The sequence below is a fragment of the Equus przewalskii genome, chromosome 8 (genome assembly GCF_037783145.1).
Source record: "Equus przewalskii isolate Varuska chromosome 8, EquPr2, whole genome shotgun sequence".
NCBI classification, from domain to species: domain Eukaryota; kingdom Metazoa; phylum Chordata; class Mammalia; order Perissodactyla; family Equidae; genus Equus; species Equus przewalskii.
The window spans coordinates 31,566,794-31,581,399 of NC_091838.1; the positions used below are offsets into that span (position 1 = coordinate 31,566,794).

The 14,606-nt window shown below is 37.5% G+C and overlaps 1 protein-coding gene and 1 long non-coding RNA gene across 2 annotated transcripts in view; both read left to right on the forward strand.

Moving 5' to 3' along the window:
• LOC139085064 (probable oxidoreductase PXDNL) overlaps nt 1-14,606 on the forward strand; it is a 311,563-nt gene that overhangs the window by 55,266 nt on the left and 241,691 nt on the right. The gene's annotated exons all lie outside the window — the stretch shown is intronic.
• LOC103547961 (uncharacterized) lies at nt 332-4,052 on the forward strand. Its single transcript, XR_544135.2, has 2 exons — nt 332-466; nt 1,689-4,052. It is a non-coding gene; the product is annotated as an uncharacterized lncRNA (long non-coding RNA).

Consider the following 14,606-nt stretch of genomic DNA (forward strand, 5'->3'; position numbering starts at 1 on the left):
GTTTTAGCTCATTTACTACTCACAGTGAGACACTTATAAAGGTGCTATCATTGCTTCCATCTTTAGATGAAGAAACTGAGACCCAGGGAGGGTAAATAACTCCTGTTCATTCCACCAGCTTATGAAGTGGAGCTGAAGTCAGACCCCCCTAGTCAGGCTGTTCACGGAAATTAAGCTCTGATTCCCATTGGCATAAGGTAACTTTTAAACACCAACATTTTTTACTGTTTGAAGGACCAAGTTGAATTCATTGAAACTGGGGCCTGGGAACTGACCCAACTTTCGTCCTATTTAGCTAAAAGACAAAGCTAATGTGACGCCAGTGAATTGTATTTTATCTCGTGTTAAATTGTAGCCTGAAAATGTTTCTGACTGCTGGAGCATCGCTTTTGCTCTGCTACCCTCCTAACCCCTGGTCTCGCCTACACCTGGGAAGCTCGTGGACCTGCAAATGCTCAATATTTAGGTACTGTAGTGTGCTTCAAACCTAAACATTACTAAATTCTTATAAGTTCTAGTAAAGAAAGATGAATCCTCTCAATATTCTCATTGATCAATCACCCTTATTTTGATTAGGTCAGTTTGCTGTCTTTCTAAGAAAAAAAATCTATCATAAAAATTGTTACTATCTGTGAACATTGCTAGAGGGAATAGCAGATTAATAGTGAAATAATTTGTAGTTATTGGCCCTTGATTTGTATTAATATTTAGCACCAATTACTGAAAACCATTGACCTATTTTGCACTCTATTTTCCTTGCTCACATTTAGAGTTCTCAATCTTTTATTAAATTGACAAAGCTCTAGTTTTCAAACTTGACTCAGACAAGCTAGATATAAGTGTTTGCTGTGATTATATTATTTTTCCTAATGAGAAACAGTTTTCTCAATTTCTCATTTTTCTACTATTATTTTATCTTAGATCTTTTAACCCATTGTTGTTTTCCATGTTAATGTCATATATAAGATGATTTAGATAAAATTTTCATATTCACCTTTTTAATTTTAATACTATAAATTAGCTCACGTTCTTCCAAGAAGAGAATAATTTCTTGTAGGAGCTTTGCCATCATGACCAGTTTAAGAACTGCTGGAGATAAAAGCTGAATGTTTTTGTTCTATACGCTAGGTGTTGGGAATTCAAAGTTGTATGAAACACAGTTTTTCCATCCTAAGTGAATCGGAAATTTAGTAGAGTGGACAAGTATGGGTAGATTTATTCATAGCGGAGAATTATAAACCGACCACAACATAGTGTAGACAGAAATGGAATGTGATATGCGTAATGTGGTATAAAAGCCCGGACTGAGAAGAAACAAATTTTCCTTGAGAACATCAGGGAAGTGTCTGAGTTGATGCCATTCGAGCTGGGTTTTGAAGAACAATTGAGTTCACCTGATAGAAAGAATGGCAAAGAGCAATGTAGGAAGATGAAATAACATTGGCAATAAAAAAGAAAGTGAAGGTGTATATGTATTTCTGCAACAGTGTATAGTGTTGCGCGTCTGGATCATGGGATGTCCAGTGGAGAGTGGTGGGAAATGGAGAAGGAAGTTGGATCAGGGTCCTTGAGTCTCGCATAAAGGAGTTTGGATTTCATACTGTAGACAAATGAAGTCCCATCATGAGTATTTTGTTTATAACAAAATGTTTTCCATATTATTCTACAACTTTTACTTTTCTTTAAAGTTTTTTGGCAGCTTTTTTGACTGTGAAAGCAACACACATCCTTGAACCATAACAAGCAACAAAGAAGCATTACAGGAGTTTATAAAGTAAATAATCAAAGTTCCTCTCTCCACCTCAACAATGACAGCCCAGAGTAAACCATTACAAATATAACAAGCTGTTGAGGGGCCTTACCTGTTGGCCCAGAAATGGTGACCAGGACTCTCCACTGCAACAATGGATGCTAAATTTCCCCTCATTATAAAGAAAGCCACCTCAGGCCATCAAGATACTCATTAGGGGTCCTAACAGGAAGCAGGCAAGACCCCTGTATAATCAAACCCCATCCCAACATCCAGACATCCCTGTCTGTTCTAGATGAAAAGAAGACAGGGGAGAAAGTTGGCTATCAGTGCAGTGGCTTTGTGAGAAATTCAGTGGTTGCAAAGGATGGGGCTGCTCTAAGGGAATTACTCACAGAGTGAGGAGACCTGAAAGAAGAAAAACCTGACATTTGATTACTTGAATGGATGCTTCTGAGTTTTAGGTGCATTCTGATACTGTCCCTGGAGAGAGAATTCTTGGAGGTGAGGGATTTAACTGGATATAGAGATGATGCCTGATTCTCTGGAGACTTCAGGAAATGGAAGTCTTGGTAAAAAGAAAGGACTGTGAAGTTGTGTTCCTAGAAGAAAATAATGGTATGTGTGTGGAGGAGGGAATTCATTCCATGTTGCCTAACTCTTGGAAAGGCATGAAGTTGATCTCAGTGGTTCCCGTACTTCCACACCTGAAGGGATAGGAAGGTTAGATGGGGCATGGACCACTATAAAAGGCTGAAAGAAGACACGGTGCCAAGAAAGCCACCATCCCCTATGCATAGTCTTGCTCATACACAGAAGGCACCAGCAGCTAAGGTGTGCCTCCTCACCTTTGTGGGTTGACCAGTTACTAAAGATCTTTGATTTTCTCATTCCAGCCTTTCCCATTCCAACCCCCTTACTGGGGCAACTAAGCTAGAAAGAGAAGGGGAAGAGCGATCTAAGCCAGGCCTAGTTGTTACGTCCTCTCCACTTTGGATTTTTCAGCGGGGAAAAGAAGCAAGCCCCATCAAACTTGAGTGGATTGTGATGGAGAAGGGGCAGAGTTTTGAGTGGGATATAAGACTGCCATTTAAAACTGAAACGAGCTCAGTTTTAATAATAAAAAATTATCTGCAAATTAAGGACTCTGACCAGTTACAGGTATTAAAAAGTCAACAGGACAGTTGAAAATTGCAGTTGGGGTGGGAAGTGGGGATCTAAAGCTATTTTCTACCCTAAGAAATGAAGAATCCTCAAATTTAGCATATCCAATGTATATATGGGCCATAGGTAGAGTTTTACACTAAGCAATAGTGCATGGGCAAATTTCTTTGTCAACACATATTGGTTTAGTTTATCATTTTTAGTTACTACAAGGTATTCCATTGAATTGATATACCATAAACAACACTTTCTTGATGGACATTAGGATATTTTCAAAACTGTCTGTAGTATAAATGGTGCTATAATAAACCTCTTTGTAATTACAGTTTTGCAATCATCCTATTATTGTTTACTTAAAATAAATTCAGAGAAATGAAATTCCTACATTTTAAATTTTGTTACTTATTATAAAATATGTGTTCTCCAAATATGTATTAAAATGTCCATTTCTCCTTTTCCTTATGTTTCTCTATACTAATATAATAAATATGTTAAAATTATGTTAACCTGATAGTTCATTCCTATCAGAAATCTAGTTGCTTTAATTTTTATTTCTTTGAGTATGAGAGTTAATAGCTTTTTGGACATTTTTATAGGTATTTATGTTTTATTTTTGTAGCTATTTATGTTTTATCTTTTACCTTTGAGAGCTGTGTCAATTAATACACTAATTAATAATAACATATGTCAATGGAATATATCTACTGCATTAACTTGCCTTAAAAATATCATGGTAATAGGTTTATATGCTTAGTTTGGGAGTAATCATAATAATAAAATAGCAAAAATTTATAGTGCATATTATGTGCTAGATGCTAGTCTAAGTACCTTATGTGTATTAACTCATTTAATCCTCATAATAAACTTATGAGAAAAGTTGTAATATTGTTCCCATCTTAGAAATGAGAACACAGTAATGTGTCCAAGGAAACACAAATGGCAGGGGCAGAACAGAGAGTTGGACCCACTGGGCCTGGCTCCTGAGCCTGGACTCTATTGTAGATGAGCCTTCTTTAAATACTGCTAGGCAAATTTATGTTAAAAGAATTGTAATAGCTGCATGTTATTACTATAAATGTATGATTCCCAAAAGAGGCATTCAAAATATTTGATCATTAAAGGTTTCTTTCTTGAAATACTACTGCGATCAGTCTTTATTCAATTACCTGTCACCTTTTATTTAGAAAGAGACAGTCAGTTCGTTTGGTTAGGTTATTTCATTTGGGGCAACATGTATTTAAAAAATAGTAATAATAAAAATTACAATGGTGGTTTTTTAAAAACAATTTGTTTTTCTGTAAGGAATTTGCTCACAGCGGGATGAGTAAGTGCATTATGGGAAATCATTAGCCCTAGTCCAGCCCTCTCATTTTCCTGGTGCATAACCTAAGGCCCAAAGGGTTACAGGACGAGGGTGACTAGTGAGTAGTGGGGTGGACACAGGAGTTCAGTCTCCTCACTTCACACCTGGGTTCTTCCTACCACAGAGTCTTGTTTTCTAGGTCTTCCAAGTATTGCATTACATAATAAGTTCCTTTTTAATAGTGTAGAAATACAGTTAACATAAAATTTACAATTTTAACCATTTTGAGTATACAGTTCTGCAGTATCAAGTACATGCACATTGTTGTGCAACCATCACCACCATCCATCTCCAGAACTTTTCATTGTCTCAGACTGGAATTCTGTACACATTAAACAACATCTCCCCTTTCTCTCCTCTCCCCAGCTCCTGGCAACCATCATTCTAATTTCTGTCCCTATGAATTTGACTCCTCAAGGAACCTCATATAAGTGGAATCGTACAGTATTTGTCCTTTTGTGACTGGATTATTTCACTTAGCATAATGTCCTCAAGGTTTATCCATGTTTTGGCAATAGGGTTTTTTTGAAGCATTAATATATAAAATATATGTAAAGCAGTTAAAACAATGCCTGGCATATAGTAAGCTCTTTATAAGTTGTTATTGCTATTATTAATATTAATTGTATTAGTTTCCTACTGCTACTACATACAGCAAACGTCCCACACACTTTGTGACTTAAAACCACACAGATTTGTTCTCTTATAGTTCTGGAGGCCAGGAGTTTGAATCAGTTTCCCTGGGCTAAAGTCAGGGTGTTGACAGAGCTGACTCCTTTTGGAGGCTCCAAGGGAGAATCTATTTCCTTGTCTTTTCTAGCTTCTAGAAACTGCCCGTTTTACCGGTTCAAGGCCCCTTCCTGCATCTTCAAAGTCAGCAGAATAGCATCTTCTCTCCTGTATGAACTCTGCTTCTGTCCTTTTAATTTTGACCCTCCTGTCTCCCTCTTATAAGGACCCTTCTGATTATACCGGTCCCACCTGGACCATCCAGGATAGTTTGCCCATCTCCTGATCCTTAATTTAATCAGATATGAAAAGTTCTTTTTGTCATATAAGGTAACATATTCAGGTTTTCCGAGGATTAGGACATGGGCATTTTGGGGGGAACTTTATTCAGCCTGTAAAAATTATAATAAAGTACTCATGGAAGGAATGTTCCTATGTGTGAACTCTTTGCTAGTCACAACAGCATTAGTGTCACCAATGCTGGGAGGTTGTTCAATTTCAGCACACACCCCAGATCTTCTGGCTCAGAATGTGCATTTTAACCAGATCCCCTAAAGATTTGAGTGCACATTCACATTGAAAATGCCCTGCACTGACTTTCGTTCTTCCCGTCGTTACTTAAAATGTCTGCTCTTCATCAGGTGCTTTAATGGAGAACATATACATGGATAACGATAAAGCCTCAATTTCATTTTCTTCGCTTGATCTTCCCTTAATGATGAAATTACCACAACATTAAAAATTCATAATCTGAACTAGAGTGTTGCCAGCTTAAGTCTCAAATGAGAAGTTAAGGTGGTTATAGAATGTATCGATGTTTCTTCATGAGTGATTGCTGACGCTATTTTTACCTGAAGTGAGCGTCTAACACAGGACACCCCCTCTCTGCTCTCTGCCTCCAGGTCATGACTACACCTCAGGAAGGGTGACTATTGATTTATGACCCTGGGAACAGAGTAGCAATCTGCCTTCTTGTTGAGATCAAACGGCCTGAAGGTGAATAGAATCTGCTACTCTAGCACATACCTCTTTTTGATTATCTAACTTTGCACATGAATATAAAGTTGAAGATAGCTCATTTTAAAGCCTTGCTAAAAAGATGGACAGTATTTTAAGTGTAAGCGTGTTGGAGGGGGTGGGCCAACAGAATCAGGTGGTTTTTCTTTGTTGTTTGTTTGTTGGATTGACTTTCTCTTGTTGGATTGTTTTGTTTTGTATTATTTGGCTTTGAATAGTGTTTGAGGTTTTTTGAAAGATGGAAGCTTTACTTTAATATACCACTGAATTACTAATAGAAATTTTAAAATTCCATTCTATTAGAATGTTGTCTAGTGCCAGTTTTATGTTTAAGTTGTCCTACGGGCATTTGGTATTTTCTATGAGTGTGCAATAGAATAGAAAATGAAAAATAAGTGGGGGCCAGCCCTGAAGCCCTAGTAGTAAAGCTCGGCGCTCTCACTGCTTTGGCAGCCCAGGTTCTTTCCCGGTCAGAGAACCACACCACCCGTCTGTCAGTTGCCATGCTGTGCTGGTGGCTCACATAGAACCAGAAGGACTTACAACTAGGATATACGACCATGCACTGGTGCTTCGAGGAGGCAGAAAAAAACAGAGGAAGATTGGCAACAGATGTTAGTGCAGGGTGAATCTTTCCCTGTCAAAAAAAATGTAGGTTTTCTAACAATATTGTTGTGTCATAAATATCCATTTTTGAATTAACTAGTAGTATCAAATCAGCAAATGTTATTTCCATCCAGAGTTAAATATTTCTTCTGCTTTCTTTCCTTTACAACACTTAGGGAAAATAAAGACCCCAACATTTATTTCAGGTACTCCCAACTGACAAAGGAAAACAACCAAAACAAACAAAAAACAAAACTAGGAAATACCAAAAGTGGAAGCTTTTTCCTTGGTTCTATATTCGATTCTCACATTGGCATTTAGATGGTGTACTTTTTGTTTTTACTGAGGTAAAATTGGCTTATAACATTATATAAATTGCAAGTGTACATCATCATATTTAGATTCCTGTGTAGATTACATCATGTTCACAGCATGACTAATTACAATCTAGCACCATACAGTGTGCCTAATCATCTCTTTTGCCCTCCTCCATCCACCCTTCCCCTCCGGTAACCACCAATCCAATCTCTGTCTATATGTGTTTGCTTATTGTTGTTTTTATCTTCTATTTTTGAGTGAGATAATATGGTATTTGACTTTCTCCCTCTGACTTATTTCACTTAGCAAAATATCCTCGAGGTCCATCCATGTTGTCACAAATGGCTGGATTTCATCATTTCTTATGGCTGAGTAGTATTCCATTGTGTATATACCACATCTTCTTTATCCATTCATCCCTTGATGGGCAGCCAGGTTGCTTCCAAGTCTTGGCTATTGTGAATAATGCTGCAATGAACATAGGGGTGCATGTATCTTTACTCATTCATGTTTTCACATTCTTTGGATAAACACCCATAAGTGGAATAGCTGGATAGTATGGTAGTTCTATTCTTAATTTTTTAGGGATCTCCATACCGTTTTACATAGTGGCTGCACCAGTTTTCGTTCCCACCAGTAGTATATTAGTGTTCCCTTCTCTCCACATCCTCTCCAACACTTGTTGTTACCTGTCTTGTTAATTATAGCCATTCTGACGAGAGTGAGGTGATATCTCATTGTAGTTTTGATTTGCATTTCCCTGATAGCTAATGATGTTGAATATCCTTTCATGTGCCTGTCGGTCATCTGTGTATTTTCTTTGGAGAAACGTCTGTTCAGATCTTTTTCCCATCTTTTAATTGGGCTGTCAGCTTTTTTGTTGTTGAGATGTATGAGCTCTTTATGTATTTTGGATATCAACCCCTTATCAAATATATGGTTTCCAAATATCTTCTCCCAAGTGTAAGGTCATCTTTTTGTTTTGTTGATGGTTACCCTTGCTGTGCAGAAGATTTTTAGTTTGATGTAGTCTCATTTGTTTATTTTTTCTATTGTTTCCTTTGCCCAATTAGACATTGTACTTGAAAATATGCTGCTAAGACTGGTGTTGAAGAGCGTACTGCTTATGTTTTCTTCTAGATGTTTCATGATTTCAGGTCTTGCATTCAAGTCATTAATCCACTTTGAGGTAATTTTTGTGTATGGTGTAAGATAATGGTCTACTTTCATTCTTTTGCATGTGGCTATCCAGTTTTCCCAACACCATTTATTGAAGAAACTCCCCTTTCTTGATTGTATGTTCTTGGCTCCCTTGATGAAAATTAGCTGTCCATTGATGTGTGGGTTTATTTCTGGGCTCTTGATTCTGTTTCCCTGATCTTTGTGTCTATTTTTGTGCCAGTACCATGCTGTTTTGGTTACTGTAGCTTTGTAGTATAGCTTGAAATCAGGGAGTGTGAAATCTCCAGCTTTGTTCTTTTTTCCCAGGATTCCTTTGGGTCTTCGGGGTCTTTTATTGTTCCATATAAATTTTAGGATTCTTTGTTCTATTTCTGTGAAAAATGTCATAGGAACTGTGATAGGGATTACATTGAATCTGTAGATTTCTTTAAGAAGTATGGACATTTTAACTATGTTAATTCTTCCTATCCAAGAGCATGGAATATCTTTTCATTTATTTGTGTCTTCTTCAATTTCTTTCAAGAATGTTTTATAATTTTCATTGTGCAGATCTTTCACGTTTTTGGTTAAATTTATTCCTATGTATTTTATTCTTTTTGTTGCAGTTGTAAATGGGATTGTGTTCTTAATTTCTCTTTCTGCTACTTTGTTGATAGTCTATAGGAATGCAACTGATTTTTGTATGTTAATTTTGCATCCAGCAACGTTACTGTATTCATTTATTATTTCTAAAAGATTTTTGGTGGATTCTTTAGGGTTTTCTGTATATAAAATCATGTCAACTGAAAATAGTGACAGTTTCACTTTTCCGTTTCCAATTTGGATCCCTTTTATTTCTCTTTCTTGCCTGATTGCTCTGACTAGGACTTCCAATGCTATGCTAAATAGGAGTGGTGAAAGTGGGCACCATTTCTGCTTCCTGTTCTTAGAGGGAAAGCTTTCAGTTTTTTTTCCATTTAGAATGATATTAGCTGTGGGTTTGTCCTATATGGCCTTTATTATGTTGAGGCACTCTCCTATACCCATTTTTTTTTTTTTAAAGATTTTATTTTTTTCCTTTTTCTCCCCAAAGCCCCCCGGTACATAGTTGTATATTCTTCGTTGTGGGTCCTTCTAGTTGTGGCATGTGGGATGCTGCCTCAGCGTGGCTTGATGAGCAGTGCCATGTCCGCGCCCAGGATTCGAACCAACGAAACACTGGGCCGCCTGCAGCGGAGCGCGCGAACTTAACCACTCGGCCACGGGGCCAGCCCCTCCTATACCCATTTTATTCTGAGTCTTTTTCGTAAACTGATGCTGTATCTTGCCAAATGCTTTCTCTGCATCTATGGAGATGGTCATGTGATTTTTATTCATTTTGTTAATGTAGTGTATCACACTGATTGATTTTCAGATGTTGAACTATCCCTTCATCCCTGGAATAAATCCCACTTGATTATGGTGTATGATCTTTTTAATGTATTGTTGTATTCAACTTGCTAGTATTTTGTTGAAGATTTTTGCATTGATATTCATCAGTGATGTTGGCCTGTAATTTTCTCTTTCGTGTTGCCTTTGTCTGGTTTTGGTATCAGAATAATGTTGGCTTTGTAGAATGAGTTAGGAAGTTTCCTCTCCTCTTCGATTTTTTGGAAAAGTTTGAGAAGGATAGGTACTGTCTTCTTTGAATGTTTGGTAGAATTTGCCAGGGAAGCTGTCTGGCCCTGGACTTTTCTTTTTTGGGAGGTTTTTGATTACTGCTTTGATCTCCTTACTGGTGATTGTTCTATTCAAATTCTCTGTTTCTTCTTGATTCAGTTTTAGAAGGTTGTATGATTCTAAGAATTTATTCATTTCTTGCAGATTGTCCAATTTGTTGGCATATAGCTTTTCGTAATATTCTTTTATAATCTTGTATTTCTGAGGTGTCCATTGTAATTTCTCCTCTTTCATTTCTGATTTTATTTATTTGAGTTTTCTGTCTTTATTTCTTGGTGAGTCTAGCTAAAGGTTTGTCAATTTTGTTTATCTTTTCAAAAGAACCAGTTTCACTGATTTTTTTGATATTGTCTTTTTAGTCTCTATTTCATTTATTTCTGTTCCGATTTTTATTATTTTCTTCCTTCTATTGATTTGAGGCTTAGTTTATTCTTCTTCCAGTTCCTTTAGGTGCACTGTGAGATTGTTTGAGATTTTTCTTGTTTGTTATGGTAGGCCTATATTGCTAGAAATTTTCCTTTAGAACCACTTTTGCTATATCCCATAAATTCAGGGTTGTTGTATTTTCATTTTCATTTGTCTACAGGTATTTTTTGATTTCTAGTTTGATTTCTTTGTTGATCCAATAGTTGTTCAGTAGCATTTTTTTTAAATCTCCACATATTTGCATCTTTTCCAATTTTCATCCTGCAGTTGATTTCTAGTTTCATAATGTTTTGGTCATAAAAGATGCTTGGTATTATTTCAATCTTCTTAAATTTATTGAGATTTGTTTTGTGGCCTAATATGTGATCTATCCTGGAGAATGTTCCATGTGCATTTGAAAAGAACGTGTATCTTTTACTTTTTGGGTGGAATGTTCTGTCTATATCTACTAAGTCCATGTGGTCTAATGTGTCATTTAAGTCCAATGTTTCCTTATTGATCTTTTGTTTGATCTATCCATTGATGTAATTGGAGTTTTAAAGTCCCCTACTATTATTGTGTTACTGTCTATGTCTCCACTTATTTCTATTAATAATTGCTTTATATATTTAAGTGCTTCCATGTTGGGTGCATAGATATTTACAAGTCTTGTGTCGTCTTGTTTGATTGTTCCCTTTTGTCATTATATAGTGCCCTTCATCATCTCCTGTTACAGTTTTTGTTTTAAAGTCTATTTTGTCTGACATAGTATTGCTACCCCAGCTTTCTTTTCATTGCTATTTGCATGGAGTAAATTTTTATATCCCTTCATTTTCAGTTTGTGAATGTCTTTAGGTCTGAAGTGTGTCTCTTCTATGCAGCATATATATGGGTCTGGATTTTTTATCCAGTCGGCCGCCTATGCCTTTTGATTGGAGTATTTAGTTCATTGGCATTTAAAGTGGCTGTTGGTAAGAATGTACTTATTGCCATTTTGTTACTTTTTTTTCCCTGATGCTTTAATAGCTCTTCTCTATTCCTTACTTCTTGTGCTATCTTTCCTTCTGGTTTGGTGGCTTTCTTTAGTGTTATGTTTGGATTCCTTTTTCTTAATTTTTTGTGTGTTAATTATTGGTTTCTGGTTTGTGATTACCAGAGGTTCATATATAATAACCTAGGTATATAGCAATCTATATTAAGTTATGGTCTCTTTAGTTTGACTTCTTTCTAAAAGCCCTACATTTTTACTGCCCTCATATCACATTTTATGTTTTTGATGTCATATCTAACCTCTTTTTTTGTGCATGTGTATCCGTTATCATCTTATCATGGAAATAGATAATTTTAGTCATTTTGTCTTCTGACCTTCATAGTATCTTCATAGGTGGTTGATCTACTACCTTTACTGTATATGTACCTTTACCAGTGATTTTATTAGGGTTTTTTTTTTTTTTGACAATTTTCTTATTCCTATTTGTGGTCCTTTCTCTTCCACTTAACTAAGTCCCTTTAGCATTTGTTGTAAGGTGGGTTTCTTGGTGATAAACACTTTTAGTTTTTGCTTGTCTGGAAAACTCTTTATCTCTCTTCCATTCTAAATAATAACCTTGCCAAGTAGAATATTCTTGGCTGTAGGTTTTTTTCCTTTCAGCACTTTAAATATATTTTGCCACTCCCTTCTAGCCTGTAGGTTTCTGCTGAGAAATCAGCTGATAGCCTTATGGGGTTTCCTTTGTATGTTACTTTTTGCCTTTCCCTTGACACTTTTAGGATTCTCTATTTATCTTTAATTCTTGGTATTTTAATTATAATGTGTCTTGGTGTATGCCTCTTTGGGTTTATCTTGTTTGGTGTTCTTTGTGCTTCCTGTACTTGGATATCTGTTTCTTTCCTTAGGTTGGGAAAGTTTTCAGCTACTTTTTCAACTAGATTCTATGCCTCTTTGTCTCTCTTCTCCTTCTTGGACCCCTATAATGTGGATGTTAATGTGCTTGATGTTGTCCCAGAGGTACCTTATACTGTCCTTGTTCTTTTTAATTCTTTTTTCTTTCATCTATTCACCTTGGGTGATTTCCTCTAGTCTTTCATCCAGCTCACTGATCTGTTCTTATGTATCATCTACTGTGTTATTGAGTCCCTCTAGTAAATTTATCATTTCCAGTATTGTATTCTTCAGTTATGATTGGTTCTTTTTTATATTTTCCAATTCTTTGTTGAAGTTCTCACTGAGTTCATCCTTTCTTCTTCCAAGTTCAGTAAGCATCTTTATGATTGTTAGTTTGTACTCTTTATCAGGAAGATTATTTATCTCTGTTTCATTTAGTGTTTCTTCTGAGAACTTGTCCTATTCCCTTATTTGGAACATATTCATTTGTCTCCTCATTTCTCTGTGTTTATATCTAACTATTGAGTAGATAAGCTACATCTCCTGATCTTGGAGAGGTGGCCTCATGTTGGAGATGCCTTATGAGGCCCAGCTGTATGCTTGCCACTCTTCACCAGTTCCAAATATTCCAGGAATGTCCCCTCTGTGGGCTATGCATATCCTTCTTTTGTGGCAGGTTTGCTCTTGTTGCAGGTGGCCAGGGAGTTTGGCTATTCCCCTGGCTGGCTAGTTGTAATACTTGGCTGCCTGTGGCTGCAATGATCCCTTCAATCACTTTATTGGGCATGGGGAACCCCATAAGAGTTGGCTTCAAGGTCTAATAGCACATTCCTGTTGCAAGTTTTCTGTTAAATGAGAAGGCCCCAAGCATGGCTGTTTGCTAGATTCAGGGGCTTACAATTACTGTAGGCTTTCAGCCTGCAAGGCTGTTGTCAGTTATCTCAGGAGTGCAGCTGGGTGAGGCTTGTCCCAGGTGTGGGAGCACCCAACTGTTTCAGGGCTTTGACTGTGGGGCTGATGCCTTATGTATCTACTTGGGAAGCTTGAGTCTGCTGCAGCTGACAAGCCCTACTGCCCACAGGCCCATACACCCCATCAACACAGTCCTGTCCTATGCACGTGCCCCAACCCACTGAAGTGGACCCACTCACTCTGCTGCAAAGGACTTACAGACTTCATCAATGCAGGCCCACCCCTCTTGCACACCCTGCTCTGCAGAGGCCAAGCCACTCACCCATTGCAGAGGTCTCATGCACCCTGCCTATGTGTGCCTACATGTTGCCAGAGGGCTTGCTCTTAGGTGGGGCTAGTCCCTAGGGTGGGCTGCCTGCCCTTGTTGAGCTGGATTAAATCAGTGCTCTAGTGGGTGGGGCAGACCACTGCACTCACAGGCTGGGGGAAAACTCTAATGGCGTCTGCCAGGATCTGTGTCATCACACCTGTACTAAGTCACTATAATGGCTGCTGCTAATGTCTCAGTCCCTCGGGAGGTAGTCCCAGCCTAGGGAGGTCTTACTTCTCACTGAGATGTTCCCAGAGCCTATCAAGGGAGTCTCTTTTCACCAAAGGACTATGCACCTTTCTTTCTGGTGATTTTAGGTTCCTTGCCTGAATGGGTGTTTGTGCCTTGGCTCTTTAAGAGCAAGGTTTTCTGCCCTTTATGTCTGATAGCTTTTCTGGGGGTATTCCCTGTTGTTGTTAATAACCAGTAAAGCCAGATATTATGACACTTGTCTCTCGTGCTGAGTTCAAAAGCGGCTTATTGTGTTAAAACTCTTCCACTCAGATTCCCCACCCCTTGAGGAAAGGCTTCATAGGCACGCTTATGACAGGCCATGAAGCACCACAGCTAGAAGGCATGGTTTCTCCTCCACAAAGAAATTCTGCCTTTTTCACCCTAGTCAGCACTGTGCCTTGTTGTAGGAGTTCTTTTTATCCAGTTTTCAGTTTTCTCTTGGGGCAATTGTTCCAAGAATAGTTTTAAATTTATTGTGTCCATGTGAGGAAGTGAGTTCAGAGTCCACCTATGCTGCCATCTTGACACTGGATCTAGGTGGTGTACTTTTAAGGGCCCTACTTTTGTTTCATTTCTAATGAGACAACAAAAAACTTAATTTTAAATGAAGAGGGATGAGAATTTCATATGTCTCATTTTTCATTTTACAAATTGATAATGTTGCATGAATACCTTCCTGGAACTAAATGATGACCTATTGTTCTACTTATATTTCAGAATCTATTAAATTTCAGGAGAAGCTCTGTTAAATTACTTACCTGCAACAAACTCCATTGGTTCTAAAACCTAAAGTGCTCCACATTTTGCCTAAATTTATTTCTCTCAAGAAACATTGTCCTTTCCCTTTCAGATGACAATTATCGACTGCCTATGGTGGTAGACAAAACAGTCACCATCCATGAAATTTGTTAATGCTTGTCTTTTGGATTTTACTTCTGCCATCCTGTTCTCTAATACATATATTTTAATGTTT